The sequence below is a fragment of the Schistocerca americana genome, chromosome 8 (assembly GCF_021461395.2).
Source record: "Schistocerca americana isolate TAMUIC-IGC-003095 chromosome 8, iqSchAmer2.1, whole genome shotgun sequence".
Lineage (NCBI taxonomy): Eukaryota > Metazoa > Arthropoda > Insecta > Orthoptera > Acrididae > Schistocerca > Schistocerca americana.
Window position 1 is genome coordinate 665,838 of NC_060126.1, and position 26,013 is coordinate 691,850.

The following is a 26,013-nucleotide window of genomic DNA, read 5'->3' on the forward strand; positions in this document are numbered from 1 at the left end:
CGTCAATAAGAAGGTCAGAGGAATACAGTAAACCTGAAGTGAAGCATCGGAATCTATAACTAGTGTCACAGGAATGGTTCAAAGCATAGACAGTAGGAAGAGTCAGTCTTTTTGTACTTAAGTCGGCATTTTGCCTTTTCTATTTAATTCCGTTGCAATTTCTGTGTTTCGTCGTCAATAAGAAGGTCCAAGGGATACAGTAAACCTGAAGTGAAGCATCGAAATCCATAACTAGTGTCACAGGAATGGTTCAAAACATAGGCAGTAGGAAGAGTCAGTCTTCTTGTACTTAAGTCGGCATTGTGCCTTTTCTATTTAATTCCGATGCAATTTCTGTGTTTCGTCGTCAATAAGAAGGTCAGAGGGATAAAGTAAGCCTGAAGTGAAACATCGGAATCTATAACTAGTGTCACGGGAATGGTTCATAGCATAGAGAGTAGGAGGAGTTCGTCTTCTTGAACTTAAGTCGGCATTGTGCCTTTTCTATTTAATTTCGATGCTATTTCTGTGCTTCGTCGTCAATACGAAGGTCAGAGGGATACAGTAAACCTAAAGTGAAGCATCGGAATCTTTAACTAGTGTCACAGGAATGGTTCAAAACATAGACAGTGAGAAGAGCCAGTCTTCCCGTACTTAAGTCGGCATTGTGCCTTTTCTATTGAATTCCAATGCAATTTCTGTGTTTCATTGGCAATAAGAAGGTCAGAGGGATACAGTAAACCTAAAGTGAAGCATCGGAATCTTTAACTAGTGTCACAGGAATGGTTCAAAACATAGACAGTAAGAAGAGTCAGTCCTCTTGTACTTAAGTCGGCATTGTGCCTTTTGTATTTAATTCCGATGCAATTTCTGTGCTTCGTCGTCAATAAGAAGGTCCAAGGGATACAGTACACCTGAAGTGAAGCATCGGAATCTATTACTAGTGTCACAGGAATGGTTCAAACATAGACAGTAAGAAGAGCCAGTCTTCTTGTACTTGAGTCGGCATTGTGCCAATGTATTTAATTCCCATGCAATTTCAGTGTTACATCGTCAATAAGAAAGTCAGAGGGATACAGTAAACCTGAAGTGAAACATCGGAATCTATAACTAGTGTCACAGGAATGGTTCAAAACATAGACAGTAGGAAGAGTCAGTTCTCTTGTACTTAATTCGGAATTGTTCTTTTGTTTTTACTTCCAATGAAAAATCTGTTCTTCGTCGTCAATAAGAAGGTCCAAGGGATACAGTACACCTGAAGTGAAGCATCGGAATCTATAACTAGTGTCACAGGAATGGTTCAAAACATAGACAGTGAGAAGAGCCAGCCTTCTTGTACTTGAATCGGCATTGTGCCTATGTATTTAATTCCGATGCAATTTCTGTGTTTCATCGTCAATAAGGAAGTCCAAGGTATACAGTAAACCTGAAGTGAAGCATCGGAATCTGCAACTGGTCTCACAAGAAATGTTCAAAAGATAGACAGTAAGAACAGTCAGTTTTCTTGTAGTTAAGTCGGCATTGCGCCTTTTCTATTTAATTCCGATGCAATTTCTGTGTTTTATCGTCAATAAGAAGGTCAGAGGGATACAGTAAACATGAAGTGAATTATCGGAATCTATAAATAGTGTCACAGGGATGGTTCAAAACATAGACAGTTAGAAGAGCCAGTCTTCTTGTACTTGAGCCGGCATTGTGCCTTTTGTATTTAATTCCGATGCAATTTCTGTGTTTCATTGTCAATAAGAAGGTCAGAGGGATACAGTGAACCTGAATTGAAGCATCGGAATCTACAACTAGTGTCACAGGAATGCATCAAATCATAGACAGTAAGAAGAGTCAGTCTTCTTGTCCTTAAATCGGCATTGTGCGTTTTGTATTTAATTCCGATGCAATTTCTGTGTTTCATCATCAATAAGAAGGTCAGAGGGATACAGTAAACCTGAAGTGAAGAATCGGAATCGATAACTAGTGTCACAGGAATGGTTCAAAACAAAGACAGTAAGAAGACTCAAATATATTGTACTTAAGTCGGCATTGTGCCTTTTTTTTTAATTTCGATGCAATTTCTGTGTTTCATCGTCAATAAGAAGGTCAGACGGATACAGTAAACCTGAAGGGAAGCATCGGAATGTGTAAGTAGTGTCACAGGAATGGTTCAAAACATAGGCAGTGAGAAGAGTCAGTTTTCTTGTACATAAGTCGGCATTGTTCCTTTTCTATTTAATTCCGATGCAATTCCAGCGTTTCATCGTCAATAAGAAGGTCAGTGGGATACAGTAAACCTGAAGTGATGGATCGGAATCTTTAACCAGTGTCACAGGAATGGATCAAAACATAGACAGTAAGAAGAGTCAGTTTTCTGGTACTTAAGTCGGCACTGTGCCTTTTGTATTTAATTCCGATGCAATTTCTGTGTTTCATCGTCAATAAGAAGGTCAGAGGGATACAGTAAACCTGCAGTGAAGCATCGGAATCTATAACTAGTGTCACATGAATGGTTCAAAACATAGACATTAAGAAGAGTCAGTATTCTTGTACTTAAGTCCGTATTGTGCCTTTTTTATTTAATTCCGATGCAATTTTTGTGTTTCATCGTCAATAAGAAGGTCAGAGGGATACAGTAAACCCGCAGTGAAGCATCGGAAACTATAACTAGTGTCACATGAATGGTTCAAAACATAGACAGTAAGAAGAGTCAGTTTTCTTGTACTTAAGTCAGCATTGTGCCTTTTGTATTTAATGCCGATGCAATTTCTGTGTTTCATCGTCAATAAGAAGGTCAGAGGGATACAGTAAACCTGAAGTGAAGCATCGGAATATATAACTAGTGTCACAGGAATGGTTCAAAACATAGACAGTAAGAAGAGTCAGTTTTCTCTTACTTAAGTCGGCATTGTGCCTTTTGTATTTAATTCCGATGCAAATCCTGTGTTTCATCGTCAATAAGAAGGTCAGAGGCATACAGCAAACCTGAAGGGAAGCATCGGGATCTATAACTAGTGTCACAGGAATGGTTCAAAACATAGACAGTAAGAAGAGTCAGTTTTCTTGTACTTAAGTCGGCATTGTGCCTTTTGTATTTAATTCCGATGCAATTTCTGTGTTTCATCGTCAATAAGAAGGTCAGAGGAATACAGTAAACCTGAAGTGAAGCATCGGAATCTATAACTAGTGTCACAGGAATGGTTCAAAACATAGACAGTAAGAAGAGTCAGTTTTCTTCTACTTAAATCGGCATTGTGCCTTTTGTATATCATTCCGATGCAATTTCTGTGTTTCATCGTCAATAAGAAGGTCAGAGGGATACAGTGAACCTGAAGTGAAGCATCGGAACCTATAACTAGTGTCACAGGAGTGGTTCAAAACATAGAAAGTAAGAAGAGTCAGTTTTCTTGTACTTCAGTCGGCATTGTGCCTCTTGTATTTAATTCCGATGCAAATTCTGTTTTTCATCGTCAATAAGAAGGTCAGAGGGTTACAGTAAACCGGAAGTGAAGCATCGGAATCTATATCTAGTGTCACAGGAATGGTTCAAAACATAGACTGTAAGAAGAGTCAGTTTTCATGTACTTAAGTCGGCATTGTGCATTTTGTATTATATTCCGATGCTATTTCTTTGTTTCGTCGTCAAAAAGAAGGAAAAAGGGATACAGTAAACCTGAAGTGAAGCATCGGTATCTATAACTAGTGTCACATGAATGGTTCAAACATAGACAGTAAGAAGAGTCAGTTTTCTTGTGTTTAAGTCGGCATTGTGTCTTTAGTATTTAATTCCGATGCAATGTCTGTGTTTCATCGGCAATAAGAAGGACAGAGGGATACAGTAAGCCTGAAGTGAAGCATCGGAATCCATAACTAGTGTCACCGGAATGGTTCAAAACATAGAAAGTAAGAAGAGTCAGTTTTCTTGTACTTAAGTCTGCATTGTACTTTTTGTATTTAATTCCGATGCAATTTCTGTGTTCGATCGTCAATAAGAATGTCAGAGGGATTCAGTAAACCTGAAGTGAAGAATCGGAATCTATATCTAGTGTCGCAGGAATGGTTCAAAACATAGTCAGTAAGAGGAGTCAGTTTTCTTGTACTTAAGTCGGCATTGTGCCTTTAGTATTTATTTCCGATGCAATTTCTGTTTTTCATCGTCAATGAGAAGGTCAGAAGGATACAGTAAACCTGAAGTGAAACATCGGAATCTATAACTAGTGTCACAGGAATGGTTCAAAACATAGACAGTAGGAAGAGTCAGGCTTCTTGTACCCAAGTCGGCATTGTGCCTTTTCTATTTAATTCCGATGCATTTTCTGTGTTTCGTCGTCAATACGAAGGTCCAAGGGATACAGTAAACCTGAAGTGAATCATGGAAATCTTGAACTAGTGTCACAGGAATGGTTCAAATCAGAGACAGTAAGAAGAGTCAGTTGTTTTGTACTTAAGTCGGCATTGTGCCTTTTCTATTTAATTCCGATGCAGTTTCTGTGTTTCATCGTCAATAAGAATGTCAGAGGGATGGAGTAAACCTGAAGTGAAGCATCGGAATCTATAACCAGTGTCACAGGAATGGTTCAAAACACAGACAGTAAGAAGAGTCAGTCTTGTTGTACTTAAGTCGGCATTATGCCTTTTGTATTTAATTCCGATGCAATTTCTGTGTTTCTTCGTCAATAAGAAGGTCAGAGGGTTACAGTAAACCTGAGGTGAAGCATCGAAAACTATAACTAGTGTCACAGCAATGGTTCTAAACATAGACAGTAAGAAAAGTCAGTCTTCTTGTACTTAAGTCGGCATTGTGCCTTTTGTATTTAATTCCGATGCAATTTCTGTGTTTCATCGTCAATAAGAAGGTCAGAGGAATACAGCAAACCTGAAGTGAAGCATCGCAATCTATAACTAGTGTCACAGGAATGGTTCAAAGCATAGACAGTAGGTAGAGTCAGTCTTTTTGTACTTAAGTCGGCATTGTGCCTTTTCTATTTAATTCCGTTGCAATTTCTGTGTTTCGTCGTCAATAAGAAGGTCCAAGGGATACAGTAAACCTGAAGTGAAGCATCGAAATCCATAACTAGTGTCACAGGAATGGTTCAAAACATAGGCAGTAGGAAGAGTCAGTCTTCTTGTACTTAAGTCGGCATTGTGCCTTTTCTATTTAATTCCGATGCAATTTCTGTGTTTCGTCGTCAATAAGAAGGTCAGAGGGATAAAGTAAGCCTGAAGTGAAACATCGGTATCTTTAACTAGTGTCACAGGAATGGTTCAAAACATAGACAGTGAGAAGAACCAGTCTTCCTGTACTTTAGTTGGCATTGTGCCTTTTCTACTGAATTCCAATGCAATTTCTGTGTTTCATTGGCAATAAGAAGGTCAGAGGGATACAGTAAACCTAAAGTGAAGCATCGGAATCCTTAACTAGTGTCACAGGAATGGTTCAAAACATAGACAGTAAGAAGAGTCAGTCCTCTTGTACTTAAGTCGGCATTGTGCCTTTTGTATTTAATTCCGATGCAATTTCTGTGCTTCGTCGTCAATAAGAAGGTCCAAGGGATACAGTACACCTGAAGTGAAGCATCGGAATCTATAACTAGTGTCACAGGAATGGTTCAAAACATAGACAGTGAGAAGAGCCAGTGTTCTTGTACATGAATCGGCATTGTGCCTATGTATTTAATTCCGGTGCAATTTCTGTGTTTCATCGTCAATAAGAAGGTCCAAGGGATACAATATACCTGAAGCGAAGCATCGGATTCTATTACTAGTGTCACAGGAATAGTTCAAACATAGACAGTAAGAAGAGGCAGTCTTCTTGTACTTGAGTCGGCATTGTGCCAATGTATTTAATTCCCATGCAATTTCAGTGTTACATCGTCAATAAGAAAGTCAGAGGGATACAGTAAACCTGAAGTGAAACATCGGAATCTATAACTAGTGTCACAGGAATGGTTCAAAACATAGACAGTTGGAAGAGTCAGTTCTCTTGTACTTAATTCGGAATTGTTCTTTTGTTTTTAATTCCAATGCAATTTCTGTTCTTCGTCGTCAATAAGAAGGTCCAATGGATACAGTACACCTGAAGTGAAGCATCGGAATCTATAACTAGTGTCACAGGAATGGTTCAAAACATAGACACTGAGAAGAGCCAGCCTTCTTGTACTTGAATCGGCATTGTGCCTATGTATTTAATTCCGATGCAATTTCTGTGTTTCATCGTCAATAAGGAAGTCCAAGGTATACAGTAAACCTGAAGTGAAGCATCGGAATCTGAAACTGGTCTCACAAGAAATGTTCAAAAGATAGACAGTAAGAACAGTCAGTTTTCTTGTAGTTAAGTCGGCATTGTGCCTTTTCTATTTAATTCCGATGCAATTTCTGTGTTTTATCGACAATAAGAAGGTCAGAGGGATACAGTAAACATGAAGTGAATTATCGGAATCTATAACTAGTGTCACAGGGATGGTTCAAAACATAGACAGTAAGAAGAGTCAGTTTTCTTGTACTTAAGTCAGCATTGTGCCTTTTGTATTTAATGCCGATGCAATTTCTGTGTTTCATCGTCAATAAGAAGGTCAGAGGGATACAGTAAACCTGAAGTGAAGCATCGGAATATATAACTAGTGTCACAGGAATGGTTCAAAACATAGACAGTAAGAAGAGTCAGTTTTCTCTTACTTAAGTCGGCATTGTGCCTTTTGTATTAAGTCCGATGCAAATTCTGTGTTTCATCGTCAATACGAAGGTCAGAGGGATACAGTAAACCTGAAGTGAAGCATCGGAATATATAACTAGTGTCACAGGAATGGTTCAAAACATAGACAGTAAGAAGAGTCAGTTTTCTCGTACTTAAGTCGGCATTGTGCCTTTTGTATTTAATTCCGATGCAAATTCTGTGTTTCATCGTCAATAAGAAGGTCAGAGGCATACAGTAAACCTGAAGGGAAGCATCGGGATCTATAACTAGTGTCACAGGAATGGTTCAAAACATAGACAGTAAGAAGAGACAGTTTTCTTGTACTTAAGTCGGCATTGGGCCTTTTGTATTTAATTCCGATGCAATTTCTGTGTTTCATCGTCAATAAGAAGGTCAGAGGAATACAGTAAACCTGAAGTGAAGCATCGGAATCTATAACTAGTGTCACAGGAATGGTTCAAAACATAGACAGTAAGAAGAGTCAGTTTTCTTCTACTTAAATCGGAATTGTGCCTTTTGTATATCATTCCGATGCAAATTCTGTGTTTCATCGTCAATAAGAAGGTCAGAGGCATACAGTAAACCTGAAGGGAAGCATCGGGATCTATAACTAGTGTCACAGGAATGGTTCAAAACATAGACAGTAAGAAGAGTCAGTTTTCTTGTACTTCAGTCGGCATTGTGCCTCTTGTATTTAATTCCGATAAAAATTCTGTTTTTCATCGTCAATAAGAAGGTCAGAGGGATACAGTAAACCGGAAGTGAAGCATCGGAATCTATATCTAGTGTCACAGGAATGGTTCAAAACATAGACTGTAAGAAGAGTCAGTTTTCATGTACTTAAGTCGGCATTGTGCATTTTGTATTATATTCCGATGCAATTTCTGTGTTTCGTCGTCAAAAAGAAGGAAAAAGGGATACAGTAAACCTGAAGTGAAGCATCGGAATCTACAACTAGTGTCACATGAATGGTTCAAACATAGACAGTAAGAAGAGTCAGTTTTCTTGTACATAAGTCGCCATTGTGCCTTTTGTATTTAATTCCGATGCAATTTCTGTGTTTCATCGTCAATAAGAATGTCAGAGCGATACAGTAAACCTGAAGTGAAGCATCGGAGTCTACAACTAGTGTCACATGAATGGTTCAAAACATAGACAGTAAGAAGAGTCAGTTGTCTTGTACTTAAGTCGGCATTGTGCCTTTTGTATTTAATTCCGATGCAATTTCTGTGTTTCATCGTCAATAAGAGGGTCAGTGGGATGCAGTGAACCTGAAGTGAAGCATCGGAATCTATAACTATTGTCACAGGAATAGTTCAAAGCATAGACAGTAAGAAGAGTCAGTTTTCTTGTACTTAAGTCGGCATTGTGCCTTTTGTATTTAATTCCGATGCAATTTCTATATTTCATCAACAATAAGAAGGTCAGAGGGATACAGTAAACCTGAAGTGAAGCATCGGAAACTATAACTAGTGTCACAGGAATGGTTCAAAACTTAGACAGTAAGAAGAGTTAGTTTTTCTTGTGTTTAAGTCGGCATTGTGTCTTTAGTATTTAATTCCGATGCAATTTCTGTGTTTCATCGGCAATAAGAAGGTCAGAGGGATACAGTAAGCCTGAAGTGAAGCATCGGAATCCATAACTAGTGTCACCGGAATGGTTCAAAACATAGAAAGTAAGAAGAGTCAGTTTTCTTGTACTTAAGTCTGCATTGTACTTTTTGTATTTAATTCCGATGCAATTTCTGTGTTCGATCGTCAATAAGAAGGTCAGAAGTATTCAGTAAACCTAAAGTGAAGAATCGGAATCTATATCTAGTGTCGCAGGAATGGTTCAAAACTTAGACAGTAAGAAGAGTCAGTTTTCTTGTACTTAAGTCGGCATTGTGCCTTTAGTATTTATTTCCGATGCAATTTCTGTATTTCATCGTCAATGAGAAGGTCAGAAGGATACAGTAAACCTGAAGTGAAGCATCGGAATCTATAACTAGTGTCACAGGAATGGTTCAAAACATAGACAGTAAGAAGAGTCAGTTTTCTTGTACTTAAGTCGGCATTATGCCTTTAGTATTAAATTCCGATGCAATATCTGTGTTTCATCTTCAATAAGAAGGTCAGAGGGATACAGTAAACCTGATGTGAAGCATAGGAATCTATAACTAGTGTCACAGTAATGGTTCAAAACATAGAGAGTAAGAAGAGTCAGTTTTCTTGTACATAAGTCGGCATTGTGCCTTTCGTATTTAATGCCGATGCAATTTCTTTGTTTCATCGTCAATAAGAAGGTCAGAGGATACAGTAAACCTGAAGTGAAGCATCGGAATATATAACTACTGTCACAGGAATAGTTCAAAACATAGACAGTAAGAAGAGTCAGTATTCGTTTACTTAAGTCGGCATTGTGCCTTTTGTATTTAATTACGATGCTAATTCAGTGTTTCATCGTCAATAAGAAGGTCAGAGGCATACAGTAAACCTGAAGTGAAGCATCGGGATCTAAAACTGGTGTCACAGGAATGGTTCAAAACATAGGCAGTAAGAAGAGTCAGTTTTCTTGTACTTAAGTCGGCATTGTGCCTTTTGTATTTAATTCCGATGCAATTTCTGTGTTTCATCGTCAATAAGAAGGTCAGAGGGATACAGTAAACCTGAAGTGAAGCATCGGAATCTATAACTAGTGTCACAGGAATGGTTCAAAACATAGACAGTAAGAAGAGTCAGTTTTCTTCTACTTAAGTCGGCATTGTGCCTTTTGTATATCATTCCGATGCAATTTCTGTGTTTCATCGTCAATAAGAAGGTCAGAGGGATACAGTGAACCTGAAGTGAAGCATCGGAACCTATAACTAGTGTCACAGGAGTGGTTCAAACCATAGAAAGTAAGAAGAGTCAGTTTTCTTGTACTTAAGTCGGCATTGTGCCTCTTGTATTTAATTCCGATGCAAATTCTGTTTTTCATCGTCAATAAGAAGGTCAGAAGGATACAGTAAACCTGAAGTGAAGCATCGGAATCTATAGCTAGTGTCACATGAATGGTTCAAATCATAGACAGTGAGAAGAGTCATTTTTCTTGTACTTAAGTCGGCATTGTGCCTTTTGTATTTATTTCCGATGCAATTTCTGCGTTTCATCGACAATAAGAAGGTCAGAGGGACACAGTAAACCTGAAGTGAAGCATCGGAATCTATAACTAGTGTCACAGGAATAGTTCAAAACATAGACAGTAAGAAGAGTCAGTTTTCTTGTACTTACGTCGGCATTGTGCCCTTTGTATTTAATTCCGATGCAATTTCTGTGTTTCATCGTCAATAAGAAGGTCAGAGGGATACAGTAAACCGGAAGTGAAGCATCGGAATCTATATGTAGTGTCACAGGAATGGTTCAAAACATATACTGTAAGAAGTGTCAGTTTTCTTGTACTTAAGTCGGCATTGTGCCTTTTGTATTAAATTCCGATGCAATCTCTGTGTTTCGTCGTCAAAAGGAAGGAAAGAGGGATACAGTAAACCTGAAGTGAAGCTTCGGAATCTATAACTAGTGTCACATGAATGGTTCAAAACATAGACAGTAGGGTGAGTCAGTTTTCTTGTACTTAAGTCGGCATTGTGCCTTTTGTATTTAATTCCGATGCAATTTCTGTGTTTCATCGTCAATAAGAAGGTCAGAGGGAAACAGTAAACCTGAAGTGAAGCATCGGAATCTATAAATTGTGTCACAGGAATAGTTCAAAGCATAGACAGTAAGAAGAGTCAGTTTTCTTGTACTTAAGTCGGCATTGTGCCTTTTGTATTTAATTCCGATGCAATTTCTATATTTCATCAACAATAAGAAGGTCAGAGGGATACAGTAAACCTGAAGTGAAGCATCGGAAACTATAACTAGTGTCACAGGAATGGTTCAAAACTTAGACAGTAAGAAGAGTCAGTTTTCTTGTGTTTAAGTCGGCAGTGTGCTTTTAGTATTTAATTCCGATGCAATTTCTGTGTTTCATCGGCAATAAGAAGGTCAGAGGGATACAGTAAGCCTGAAGTGAAGCATCGGAATCCATAACTAGTGTCACCGGAATGGTTCAAAACATAGAAAGTAAGAAGAGTCAGTTTTCTTGTGTTTAAGTCGGCATTGTGCTTTTAGTATTTAATTCCGATGCAATTTCTGTGTTTCATCGGCAATAACAAGGTCAGAGGGATATAGTAAGCCCGAAGTGAAGCATCGGAATCCATAACTAGTGTCACCGGAATGGTTCAAAACATAGAAAGTAAGAAGAGTCAGTTTTCTTGTACTTAAGTCTGCATTGTGCTTTTTGTATTTAATTCCGATGCAATTTCTGTGTTCCATCGTCAATAAGAAGGTCAGAGGGATACAGTAAACCTGAAGTGAAGCATCGGAATCTATATCTAGTGTCACAGGAATGGTTCAAAACATAGACAGTAAGAAGAGTCAGTTTTCTTGTACTTATGTCGGCATTGTGCCTTTTGTATTTATTTCCGATGCAATTTCTGTGTTTCATCTTCAATAAGAAGGTCAGAGGGATACAGTAAACCTGAAGTGAAGCATCGGAATCTATAAATAGTGTCACAGGAATAGTTCAAAGCATAGACAGTAAGAAGAGTCAGTTTTCTTGTACTTAAGTCGGCATTGTGCCTTTTGTATTTAATTCCGATGCAATTTCTATATTTCATCAACAATAAGAAGGTCAGAGGGATACAGTAAACCTGAAGTGAAGCATCGGAAACTATAACTAGTGTCACAGGAATGGTTCAAAACATAGACAGTAAGAAGAGTCAGTTTTCTTGTGTTTAAGTCGGCATTGTGCTTTTAGTATTTAATTCCGATGCAATTTCTGTGTTTCATCGGCAATAAGAAGGTCAGAGGGATACAGTAAGCCTGAAGTGAAGCATCGGAATCCTTAACTAGTGTCACCGGAATGGTTCAAAACATTGAAAGTAAGAAGAGTCAGTTTTCTTGTACTTAAGTCTGCATTGTGCTTTTTGTATTTAATTCCGATGCAATTTCTGTGTTCCATCGTCAATAAGAAGGTCAGAGGGATACAGTAAACCTGAAGTGAAGCATCGGAATCTATATCTAGTGTCACAGGAATGGTTCAAAACATAGACAGTAAGAAGAGTCAGTTTTCTTGTACTTAAGTCGGCATTGTGCCTTTTGTATTTATTTCCGATGCAATTTCTATGATTCATCTTCAATAAGAAGGTCAGAGGGATACAGTAAACCTGATGTGAAGCATAGGAATCTATAACTAGTGTCACAGCAATGGTTCAAAACATAGACAGTAAGAAGAGTCAGTTTTCTTGTACTTAAGTCGGCATTGGTTGTTTTCTATTTAATTCCGATGCAATTTCTGTCTTTCATCGTCAATAAGAAGGTCAGAGGGATACAGTAAACCTGAAGAGATGGATCGGAATCTATAACAGGTGTTACAGGAATGGATCAAAGCATAGATAGTAAGAAGAGTTAGTTTTCTTGTACTTAAGTCGGCATTGTGCGATTTGTGTTTAATTCCGAAGCCATTTCTGTGTTTCTTCGTCAATAAGAAGGTCAGTGGGATACAGTAAACCTGGAGTAAAGCATCGGAATCTATAACTAGTGTCACAGGAATGGTTCAAACATAGACAGTTAGAAGGGTCAGTTTTCTTGTACTTAAGTCGGCATTGTGCCTCTTGTATTTGATTCCGATGCAATTTCTGTGTTTCATCGTCAATAAGAAGGGCTGAGGGATACAGTAAACCTGAAGTGAAGCATCGGAATCTATAACTAGGTTCAAAGGAATTTTTATAAACATAGACAGTAAGAAGAGTCAGTTTTCTTCTGCTTAAGTCGGCATTGTGCCTTTTGTATATCATTCCGAAGCAATATCTGTGTTTCATCGTCAATAAGAAGGTCAGAGGGATACAGTGAACCTGAAGTGAAGTATCGGAATCTATAACTAGTGTCACAGGAATGGTTCAAAACATAGAAAGTAAGAAGAGTCAGTTTTCTTGTACTTCGTTGGGAATTGTGCCTTTTGTATTTAATTCCTATGCAATTTCTGTGTTTCATCGTCAATGAAAAGGTCAGAAAGATACAGTAAACCTGAAGTGAAGCAACGGAATCTATAACTAGTGTCACAGGAATGGTTCAAAACATAGACAATAAGAATAGTCAGTTTTCTTGTACTTAAGTCGGCATTGTGCCTTTTGTATTTAATTCCGATGCAATTTCTGTGTTTCATCGTCAATAAGAAGGTCAGAGGGATACAGTAAACCTGCAGTGAAGCATCGGAATCTACAACTAGTGTCACATGAATGGTTCAAAACATAGACGGTAAGAAGCGTCAGTTTTCTTGTACTTAAGTCAGCATCGTGCCTTTTGTATAAAAGCCGAAGCAATTTCTGTGTTTCATCGTCAATAAGAAGGTCAGAGGGATACAGTAAACCTGAAGTGAAACATCGGAATCTATAACTAGTGTCACAGGAATGGTTCGAACATAGACAGTAAGAAGAGTCAGTTTTCTTGTACTTAAGTCGGCATTGTGCCTTTTGTATCAAATTCCGATGCAATTTCTGTGTTTCATCGTCAATAAGAAGGTCAGAGGGATACAGTAAACCTGCAGTGATGCATCGGAATCTATAACTAGTGTCACATGAATGGTTCAAAACATAGACAGTAAGAAAAGTCAATTTTCTTGTATTCAAGTTGGCACTGTGCCATTTGTATTTAATTCCGATGCAATTTCTGTATTTAATCGTCAATAAGAAGGTCAGAGCGATACAGTAAACGTGAAGTGAAGCATCGGAATCTATAACTAGTGTCACAGGAATGGTTCAAAACATAGACAGTAAGAAGAGTCAGTTTTCTTGTACTTAAGTCGGCATTGTGCCTTTTGTATTTAATTCCGATGCAATTTCTCTATTTAATCGTCAATAAGAAGTTCAGAGCGATACAGTAAACGTGAAGTGAAGCATCGGAATCTATAACTAGTGTCACAGGAATGGTTCAGAACATAGATAGAAAGAAGAGTCAGTTTTCTTGCACTTAAGTCGGCATTGTGCCTTTTGTATTTAATTCCGATGCAATTTCTTTGTTTAATCGTCAATAAGAAGGTCAGAGGGATACAGTAAACCTGAAGTGAAGCATCGGAATCTGTAACTAGTGTCACAGGAATTGTTCAAAACATAGACAGTAAGAAGAGTCAGTTTTCTTGTACTTAAGTCGGCATTGTGCCTTTTGTATTTAATTCCGATGCAATTTCTGTGTTTCATCGTCACTAAGAAGGTCAGAGGGATACAGTAAACCTGCAGTGAAGCATCGGAATCTATAACTAGTGTCACATGAATGGTTCAAAACATAGACAGTAAGAAGAGTCAGTTTTCTTGTACTTAAGTCAGCATTGTGCCTTTTGTATTTAATTCCGATGCAATTTCTGTGTTTCATCGTCAATAAGAAGGTCAGAGGCATACAGTAAACCTGAAATAAATCATCGGAATCTATAACTCGTGTCACAGGAATAGTTCAAAACATAGACAGTAAGAAGAGTCAGTTTTCTTGTACTTAAGTCGGCATTGTGCCTTTTCTATTTAATTCCGATGCAATTTGTGTGTTTCATCGTCAATAAGAAGGTCAGAGGGATACAGTAAACCTGAAGTGAAGCATCGGAATCTATAACTAGTGTCACAGGAATGGTTCAAAACATAGACAGTAAGAAGAGTCAGTTTTCTTCTACTTAAGTCGGCATTGTGCCTTTTGTATATCATTCCCATGCAATGTCTGTGTGTCATCGTCAATAAAAAGGTCAGAGAAATACAGCGAACCTGAAGTGAAGCATCGGAATCTATAACTAGTGCCACAGGAATGGTTCAAAACATAGATAGTAAGAAGAGTCATGTTTCTTGTTTTTAAGTAGGCATTGTGCCTTTTGTATTTAATTCCGATGCAATTTCTGTGTTTCATCGACAATAAGAAGGTTAGAGGGACACAGTAAACCTGAAGTGAAACATCGGAATCTATAACTAGTGTCACAGGAATACTTCAAAACACAGACAGTAAGAAGAGTCAGTTTTCTTGTACTTAAGTCGGCATTGTATCTTTTGTATTTAATTCCGATGCAATTTCAGCGTTTCATCGTCAATAAGAAGGGCAGCGGGATACAGTAAAAATGCAGAGAAGCATCGGCATCTATAACTAGTTTCACATGAATGGTTCAAAACATAGACAGTAAGAAGAGTCAGTTTTCTTGTACTTAAATCGGCATTGTGCCGTTTGTAATTAATTGCGATGCAATTTCTGTATTTCATCGTCAATAAGAAGGTCAGAGGGATACAGTGAACCTGAAGTGAAGCTTCGGAATCTATAAGTAGTGGCACAGGAATGGTTCAAAACATAGACAGTAAGAAGAGTCAGATTTCTTGTACTTAAGTCGGCATTGTGCTTTTGTATGTAATTCCGATACAATTTCTTTGTTTCATCGTCAATAAGAAGGTCAGAGGGATACAGTAAACATAAAGTGAAGCATCGGAATCAATAACTAGTGTCACAGGAATGGTTCAAAACATAGACAGTAAGAAGAGTCAGTTTCATTGTACTTAAGTGGGCATTGTGCATTTTCTATTTAATTCCGATGCAATTTCTGTGTTTCATCGTCAATAAGAGGGTCAGAGGGATACAGCAAACCAGAAGTGAAGCATCGGAATCTATAACTAGTGTCACAGGAATGGTTCAAAGCATAGACAGTAAGAAGAGTCAGTTTTCTTCTACTTATGTCGGCATTGTGCCTTTTGTATTTCATTCCGATGCAATTTCTGTATTTCATCGTCAATAAGAAGGTCAGAGGGATACAGTGAACCTGAAGTGAAGCATCGGAATCTATAACTAGTGTCACAGGAATGGTTCAAAACATGGAAAGTAAGAAGAGTCAGTTTTCTTGTACTTAAGTCGGCATTGTGCCTCTTGTATTTAATTCCGATGCAATTTCTGTGTTTCATCGTCAATAAGAAGGTCAGAGGGATACAGTTAACCTGAAGTGAAGCACCGGAATCTATAACTAGTGTCACGTGAATGGTTCAAAAAATAGACAGTAAGAAGAGTTAGTTTTCCTGTACTTAAGTCGGCATTGTGCCTTTGTTATTTAATTCCGATGCAATTTCTGTGTTTCGTCGTCAATACGAATCTCAGAGGGATACAGTAAACCTGAAGTGAAGCATCGGAATCTATCACTAGTGTCACAGGAATGGTTAAAAACATAGACAGTAAGAAGAGTCAGTTTTCTTGTACTTAAGTCGGCATTGTGCCTTTTGTATTTATTTCCGATGCAATTTCTGTGTTTCATCGTCAATAAGTAGGTCAGAAGGATACAGTAAACCTGAAGTGAAGCATCGGAATCTATAACTAGAGTCACATGGATGGTTCAAAACATAGACAGATTGAATAGTCAGTTTTCTTGTACTTAAGTCGGCATTGTGCCTTTTGTATTTAATTCCGATGCAATATCTGTGTTTCATCGTCAATACGAAGGTCAGAGGGATACAGTAAACCTGAAGTGAAGAATCGGAATCTATAACTAGTGTCACCGGAATGGTTCAAAACATAGACAGTAGGAAGAGTCAGTTCTCTTGTACTTCAGTCGGCATTGTGCTGTTGTATTTAATTCCGATGCAATTTCTGTGTTTCATCGTCCATAAGAGGGTCAGAGGCATACAGTAAACCTGAAGTGAAGCATCGGAATCTATAACTAGTGTCACAGGAATGGTTCAAAACATAGACAGTAAGAAGAGTCAGTTTTCTTGTACTTAAGTCGGCATTGTGCATTTTGTATTTAATTCCGTTGCAATTTCAACGTTTCATCGTCAATAAGAAGGTCAGAGGGAAATAGTGAACCTGAAGTGAAGCATCGGAATCTATAACTAGAGTCACAGGAACGGTTCAAACATAGACAGTAAGAAGAGTCAGTTCTCTTGTACTTAAGTCGGCACTGTGCCTATTGTATTTAATCCGATGCAATTTCTGTGTTTCATCGTCAATAAGAAGGTCAGAGGGATACGGTAGACACGATGTGAAGGATCGTAATCTATAACTAGTGTCACAGGAATTGTTCAAAACATAGACAGTAAGAAGAGTCACTTTTCTTGTACTTAAGTCGGCATTGTGCCTTTTATATTTAATTCCGATGCAATATCTGTGTTCCATCGTCAATAAGAAGGTCAGAGGGATACAGTAAACCTGAAGTGAAGCATCGGAATCTATAACTAGTGTCACAGGAATGGTTCAAACATAGACAGTAAGAAGTGTCAGTTTGCTTGTACTTAAGTCGGCATTGTGCCATTTGGATTTAATTCCGATGCAATTTCTGTGTTTCATCGTCAATAAGAAGGTCAGAGGCATACAGTAAACCTGAAGTAAAGCATCGTAATCTATAACTAGTGTCACAGGAATGGTTCATAACATAGACAGTAAGAAGAGTCAGTTCTCTTCTACTTAATTCGGCATTGTGCCTTTTGTGTTTAATTCCGATGCAATTTCTGTGTCTTATCCTCAATAAGAAGGTCAGAGGGATACAGTAAACCTGAAGTGAAGCATCGGAATCTATAACTAGTGTCACAGGAATGGTTCAAACACAGACAGTAAGAAGAGTCTGTTTTCTTGTACTTTAGTCGGCATTGTGCCTTTTGTATTTAATTCCGATGCAATTTCTGTGTTCCATCGTCAATAAGAAGGTCAGAGGGATACAGTAAACCTGCAGTGAAGCATCGGAATCTATAACTAGTGTCACATGAATGGTTCAAATCATAGACATCAAGAAGAGTCAGCATTCTTGTACTTAAGTCGGCATTGTGCCTTTTGTATTTAATTCCGAGGCAATTTCTGAGTTTCATCGTCAATAAGAAGGTCAGAGGGATACAGTAAACATAAAGTGAAGCATCGGAATCAATAACTAGTGTCACAGGAATGGTTCAAAACATAGACAGTAAGAAGAGTCAGTTTTATTGTACTTAAGTCGGCATTGTGCATTTTCTATTTAATTCCGATGCAATTTCTGTGTTTCATCGTCAATAAGAGGGTCAGAGGGATACAGCAAACCAGAAGTGAAGCATCGGAATCTATAACTAGTGTCACAGGAATGGTTCAAAACATGGAAAGTAAGAAGAGTCAGTTTTCTTGTACTTAAGTCGGCATTGTGCCTCTTGTATTTAATTCCGATGCAATTTCTGTGTTTCTTCGTCAATAAGAAGGTCAGAGGGATACAGTAAACCTGAAGTGAAGCACCGGAATCTATAACTAGTGTCACATGAATGGTTCAAAAAATAGACAGTAAGAAGAGTCAGTTTTCCTGTACTTAAGTCGGCATTGTACATTTGTTATTTAATTCCGATGCAATTTCTGTGTTTCATCGTCAATACGAATCTCAGAGGGATACAGTAAACCTGAAGTGAAGCATCGGAATCTATTACTAGTGTCACAGGAATGGTTAAAAACATAGACAGTAAGAAGAGTCAGTTTTCATGTACTTAAGTCGGCATTGTGCCTTTTGTATTTATTTCCGATGCAATTTCTGTGTTTCATCGTCAATAAGAACGTAGGAGGGATACAATGAACCTGAAGAGATGCATAGGAATCTATAACTAGTGTCACAGGAATGGTTCAAAACATAGACAGTAAGAAGAGCCAGTCGTCTTGTATTTGAGTCGGCATTGTGCCTTTTGTATTTAATTCCGATGCAATTTCTGTGTTTCATCGTCAATAAGAATGTCAGAAGGATACAGTAAACCTGAAGTGAAGCATCGGAATCTATAACTAGAGTCACATGGATGGTTCAAAACATAGACAGATTGAATAGTCAGTTTTCTTGTACTTAAGTCGGCATTGTGCCTTTTGTATTTAATTCCGATGCAATATCTGTGTTTCATCGTCAATAAGAAGGTCAGAGGGATACAGTAAACCTGAAGTGAAGAATCGGAATCTATAACTAGTGTCACCGGAATGGTTCAAAACATAGACAGTAGGAAGAGTCAGTTCTCTTGTACTTCAGTCAGCATTGTGCTGTTGTATTTAATTCCGATGCAATTTCTGTGTTTCATCGTAAATAAGAGGGTCAGAGGCATTCAGTAAACCTGAAGTGAAGCATCGGAATCTATAACTAGTGTCACAGGAATGGTTCAAAACATAGACAATAAGAAGAGTCAGTTTTCTTGTACTTAAGTCGGCATTGTGCCTTTTGTATTTAATTCCGATGCTATTTCAACGTTTCATCGTCATTAAGAAGGTCAGAGGGAAATAGTGAACCTGAAGTGAAGCATCGGAATCTATAACTAGAGTCACAGGAACGGTTCAAACATAGACAGTAAGAAGAGTCAGTTTTCTTGTACTTAAGTCGGCATTGTGCCTATTGTATGTAATCCGATGCAATTTCTGTGTTTCATCGTCAATAAGAAGGTCAGAGGGATACGGTAGACACGATGTGAAGGATCGTAATCTATAACTAGTGTCACAGGAATTGTTCAAAACATAGACAGTAAGAAGAGTCACTTTTCTTGTACTTAAGTCGGCATTGTGCCTTTTATATTTAATTCCGATGCAATATCTGTGTTCCATCGTCAATAAGAAGGTCAGAGGGATACAGTAAAGCTGAAGTGAAGCATCGGAATCTATAACTAGTGTCACAGGAATGGTTCAAACATAGACAGTAAGAAGTGTCAGTTTGCTTGTACTTAAGTCGGCATTGTGCCTTTTGGATTTAATTCCGATGCAATTTCTGTGTTTCATCGTCAATAAGAAGGTCAGAGGCATACAGTAAACCTGAAGTAAAGCATCGTAATCTATAACTAGTGTCACAGGAATGGTTCAAAACATAGACAGTAAGAAGAGTCAGTTTTCTTCTACTTAAGTCGGCATTGTGCCTTTTGTATTTAATTCCGATGCAATATCTGTGTTTCATCGTCAATAAGAAGGTCAGAGGGATACAGTAAACCTGAAGTGAAGAATCGGAATCTATAACTAGTGTCACCGGAATGGTTCAAAACATAGGCAGTAAGAAGAGTCTGTTTTCTTGTACTTTAGTCGGCATTGTGCCTTTTGTATTTAATTCCGATGCAATTTCCTTGTTTAGTCGTCAATAAGAAGGTCAGAGGGATACAGTAAACCTGAAGTGAAGCATCGGAATCTGTAACTAGTGTCACAGGAATTGTTCAAAACATAGACAGTAAGAAGAGTCAGTTTTCTTGTACTTAAGTCGGCATTGTGCCTTTTGTATTTAATTCCGATGCAATTTCTGTGTTTCATCGTCACTAAGAAGGTCAGAGGGATACAGTAAACCTGCAGTGAAGCATCGGAATCTATAACTAGTGTCAAATGAATGGTTCAAAACATAGACAGTAAGATGAGTCAGTTTTCTTGTACTTAAGTCAGCATTGTGCCTTTTGTATTTAATTCCGAAGCAATTTCTGTGTTTCATCGTCAATAAGAAGGTCAGAGGCATACAGTAACCTGAAATAAATCATCGGAATCTATAACTCGTGTCACAGGAATAGTTCAAAACATAGACAGTAAGAAGAGTCAGTTTTCTTGTACTAAAGTCGGCATTGTGCCTTTTCTATTTAATTCCGATGCAATTTGTGTGTTTCATCGTCAATAAGAAGGTCAGAGGGATACAGTAAACCTGAAGTGAAGCATCGGAATCTATAACTAGTGTCACAGGAATGGTTCAAAACATAGACAGTAAGAAGTGTCAGTTTTCTTCTACTTAAGTCGGCATTGTGCCTTTTGTATATCATTCCGATGCAATTTCTGTGTTTCATCGTCAATAAAAAGGTCAGAGAAATACAGTGAACCTGAAGTGAAGCATCGGAATCTATAACTAGTGTCACAGGAATGGTTCAATACATAGATAGTAAGAAGAGTCATGTTTCTTGTTTTTAAGTCGGCATTGTGCATTTTCTATTTAATTCCGATGCAATTTCTGTGTTTCATCGACAATAAGAAGGTTAGAGGGACACAGTAAACCTGAAGTGAAACATCGGAATCTATAACTAGTGTCACAGGAATACTTGAAAACATAGACAGTAAGAAGAGCCAGTTTTCTTGTACTTAAGTCGGCATTATATCTTTTGTATTTAATTCCAATGCAATTTCAGCGTTTCATCGTCAATAAGAAGGGCAGCGGGATACAGTAAACCTGCAGAGAAGCATCGGCATCTATAACTAGTTTCACATGAATGGTTCAAAACATAGACAGTAAGAAGAGTCAGTTTTCTTGTACTTAAATCGGCATTGTGCCGTTTGTAATTAATTGCGATGCAATTTCTGTATTTCATCGTCAATAAGAAGGTCAGAGGGATACAGTGAACCTGAAGTGAAGCTTCGGAATCTATAACTAGTGGCACAGGAATGGTTCAAAACATAGACAGTAAGAAGAGTCAGTTTTCTTGTACTTAAGTCGGCATTGTGCTTTTGTATGTAATTCCGATGCAATTTCTTTGTTTCATCGTCAATAAGAAGGTCAGAGGGATACAGTAAACATAAAGTGAAGCATCGGAATCAATAACTAGAGTCACAGGAATGGTTCAAAACATAGACAGTAAGTAGAGTCAGTTTCATTGTACTTAAGTCGGCATTGTGCATTTTCTATTTAATTCCGATGCAATTTCTGTGTTTCATCGTCAATAAGAGGGTCAGAGGGATACAGCAAACCAGAAGTGAAGCATCGGAATCTATAACTAGTGTCACAGGAATGGTTCAAAGCATAGACAGTAAGAAGAGTCAGTTTTCTTCCACTTAAGTCGGCATTGTGCCTTTTGTATTTCATTCCGATGCAATTTCTGTATTTCATCGTCAATAAGAAGGTCAGAGGGATACAGTGAACCTGAAGTGAAGCATCGGAATCTATAACTAGTGTCACAGGAATGGTTCAAAACATGGAAAGTAAGAAGAGTCAGTTTTCTTGTACTTAAGTCGGCATTGTGCCTCTTGTATTTAATTCCAATGAAATTTCTGTGTTTCATCGTCAATAAGAAGGTCAGAGGGATACAGTAAACCTGAAGTGAAGCACCGGAATCTATAACTAGTGTCACATGAATGGTTCAAAAAATAGACAGTAAGAAGAGTCAGTTTTCCTGTACTTAAGTCGGCATTGTGCCTTTGTTATTTAATTCCGATGCAATTTCTGTGTTTCATCGTCAATACGAATCTCAGAGGGATACAGTAAACCTGAAGTGAAGCATCGGAATCTATTACTAGTGTCACAGGAATGGTTCAAAACATAGACAGTAAGAAGAGTCGGTTTTCTTGTACTTAAGTCGGCATTGTGCCTTTTGTATTTATTTCCGATGCAATTTCTGTGTTTCATCGTCAATAAGAACGTAGGAGGGATACAATGAACCTGAAGGGATGCATCGGAATCTATTACTAGTGTCACAGGAATGGTTCAAAACATAGACAGTAAGAAGAGCCAGTCGTCTTGTATTTGAGTCGGCATTGTGCCTTTTGTATTTAATTCCGATGCAATTTCTGTGTTTCATCGTCAATAAGAAGGTCAGAAGGATACAGTAAACCTGAAGTGAAGCATCGGAATCTATAACTAGAGTCACATGGATGGTTCAAAACATAGAGAGATTGAATAGTCAGTTTTCTTGTACTTAAGTCGGCATTGTGCCTTTTGTATTTAATTCCTATGCAATATCTGTGTTTCATCGTCAATAAGAAGGTCAGAGGGATACGGTAGACACCATGTGAAGGATCGTAATCTATAACTAGTGTCACAGGAATTGTTCAAAATATAGACAGTAAGAAGAGTCACTTTTCTTGTACTTAAGTCGGCATTGTGCCTTGTATATTTAATTCCGATGCAATATCTGTGTTCCATCGTCAATAAGAAGGTCAGAGGGATACAGTAAACCTGAAGTGAAGCATCGGAATCTATAACTAGTGTCACAGGAATGGTTCAAAACATAGACAGTAAGAAGAGTCAGTTTTCTTGTACTGAAGTCGGCATTGTGCCTTTTGTTTTTAATTCCGATGCAATTTCTGTATTTCATCGTCAATAAGAAGGGCAGCGGGATACAGTAAGCCTGCAGAGAAGCATCGGCATCTATAACTAGTGTCACATGAACGGTTCAAAACATAGACCATAAGAAGAGTCAGTTTTCTTGTACTTAAATCGGCATTGTGCCGTTTGTAATAAATTCCGATGCAGTTTCTGTATTTCATCGTCAATAAGAAGATCAGAGGGATACAGTAAACCTGAAGTGAAGCATCGGAATCTATAACTAGTGTCACAGGAATGGTTCAAATCATAAACAGTAAGAAGAGTCAGTTTTCTTGTACTTAAGTCGGCATTGTCCCTTTTGTATTTAATTCCGATGCAATTTCTGTGTTTCATCTTCAATAAGAAGGTCAGAGGGATACAGTAAACCTAAAGTGAAGCATCGTAATATATAACTAATGTCACAGGAATGTTTGAAAACGTAGACAGTAAGAAAAGTCAGTTTTCTTCTACTTAAGTCGGCATTGTGATTTTTCTATTATTTCCGATGCAATTTCAGTGTTTCATCGTCAATAAGAAGGCCAGAGGGATACAGTGAACCTGAAGTGAAGCATCGGAATCTATAACTAGTGTCACAGGAATGGTTCAAAACATGGAAAGTAAGAAGAGTCAGTTTTCTTGTACTTAAGTCGGCATTGTGCCTCTTGTATTTAATTCCGATGACATTTCTGTGTTTCATCGTCAATAAGGAGGTCAGAGGGATACAGTAAACCTGAAGTGAAGCACCGGAATCTATAACTAGTGTCACATGAATGGTTCAAAAAATAGACAGTAAGAAGAGTCAGTTTTCCTGTACTTAAGTCGGCATTGTGCCTTTGTTATATAATTCCGATGCAATTTCTGTGTTTCATCGTCAATACGAATCTCAGAGGGATACAGTAAACCTGAAGTGAAGCATCGGAATCTATTACTAGTGTCACAGGAATGGTTCAAAACATAGACAGTAAGAAGAGTCAGTTTCCTTGTACTTAAGTCGGCATTGTGCCTTTTGTATTTATTTCCGATGCAATTTCTGTGTTTCATCGTCAATAAGAACGTAGGAGGGATACAATGAACCTGAAGGGATGCATCGGAATCTATAACTAGTGTCACATGAATGGTTCAAAACATAGACAGTAAGAAGAGTCAGTTTTCTTGTACTTAAGTCAGCATTGTGCCTTTTGTATTTAATGCCGATGCAATTTCTGTGTTTCATCGTCAATAAGAAGGTCAGAGGGATACAGTGAACCTGAAGTGAAGCATCGGAATCTATAACTAGTGTCACAGGAATGGTTCAAAACATAGACAGTAAGAAGAGTCAGTTTTCTTGTACTTAAGTCGGCATTGTACCTTTTGTATTTAATTCCGATGCGATTTCTGTGTTTCATCGTCAATAATAAGGTCAGAGGGATACAGTAAACCTGCAGTGTAGCATCGGAATATATAACTAGTGTCACATGAATGGTTCAAAACATAGACAGTAAGAAGAGTCAGTTTTCTTGTACTTAAGTCAGCATTGTGCCTTTTGTATTTAATGCCGATGCAATTTCTGTGTTTCATCGTCAATAAGAAGGTCAGAGGGATACAGTGAACCTGAAGTGAAGCATCGGAATCTATAACTAGTGTCACAGGAATGGTTCAAAACATGGAAAGTAAGAAGAGTCAGTTTTCTTGTACTTAAGTCGGCATTGTGCCTCTTGTATTTAATTCCGATGACATTTCTGTGTTTCATCGTCAATAAGGAGGTCAGAGGGATACAGTAAACCTGAAGTGAAGCACCGGAATCTATAACTAGTGTCACATGAATGGTTCAAAAAATAGACAGTAAGAAGAGTCAGTTTTCCTGTACTTAAGTCGGCATTGTGCCTTTGTTATATAATTCCGATGCAATTTCTGTGTTTCATCGTCAATACGAATCTCAGAGGGATACAGTAAACCTGAAGTGAAGCATCGGAATCTATTACTAGTGTCACAGGAATGGTTCAAAACATAGACAGTAAGAAGAGTCAGTTTCCTTGTACTTAAGTCGGCATTGTGCCTTTTGTATTTATTTCCGATGCAATTTCTGTGTTTCATCGTCAATAAGAACGTAGGAGGGATACAATGAACCTGAAGGGATGCATCGGAATCTATAACTAGTGTCACAGGAATGGTTCAAAACATAGACAGTAAGAAGAGCCAGTCGTCTTGTATTTGAGTCGGCATTGTGCCTTTTGTATTTAATTCCGATGCAATTTCTGTGTTTCATCGTCAATAAGAAGGTCAGAAGGATACAGTAAACCTGAAGTGAAGCATCGGAATCTATAACTAGAGTCACATGGATGGTTCAAAACATAGAGAGATTGAATAGTCAGTTTTCTTGTACTTAAGTCGGCATTGGGCCTTTTGTATTTAATTCCGATGCAATATCTGTGTTTCATCGTCAATAAGAAGGTCAGAGGGATACGGTAGACACGATGTGAAGGATCGTAATCTATAACTAGTGTCACAGGAATTGTTCAAAACATAGACAGTAAGAAGAGTCACTTTTCTTGTACTTAAGTCGGCATTGTGCCTTTTATATTTAATTCCGATGCAATATCTGTGTTCCATTGTCAATAAGATGGTCAGAGGGATACAGTAAACCTGAAGTCAAGCATCGGAATCTATAACTAGTGTCACAGGAATGGTTCAAAACATAGACAGTAAGAAGAGTCAGTTATCTTGTACTTAAGTCGGCATTGTGCCTTTTGTTTTTAATTCCGAATCAATTTCTGTATTTCATCGTCAATAAGAATGTCAGAGGGATACAGTAAACCTGAAGTAAAGCATCGGAATCTATAACGAGTGTCACATGAATGGTTCAAAACATAGACAGTAAGAAGAGTCAGTTTTCTTGTACTTAAGTCGGCATTGTACCTTTTGTATTTAATTCCGATGCAATTTCTGTATTTCATCGTCAATAAGAAGGGCAGCGGGATACAGTAAGCCTGCAGAGAAGCATCGGCATCTATAACTAGTGTCACATGAACGGTTCAAAACATAGACAGTAAGAAGAGTCAGTTTTCTTGTACTTAAATCGGCATTGTGCCGTTTGTAATTAATTCCGATGCAGTTTCTGTATTTCATCGTCAATAAGAAGGTCAGAGGGATACAGTAAACCTGAAGTGAAGCATCGGAATCTATAACTAGTGTCACAGGAATGCTTCAAATCATAAACAGTAAGAAGAGTCAGTTTTCTTGCACTTAAGTCGGCATTGTGCCTTTTGTATTTAATTCCGATGCAATTTCTGTGTTTCATCTTCAATAAGAAGGTCAGAGGGATACAGTAAACCTAAAGTGAAGCATCGTAATATATAACTAATGTCACA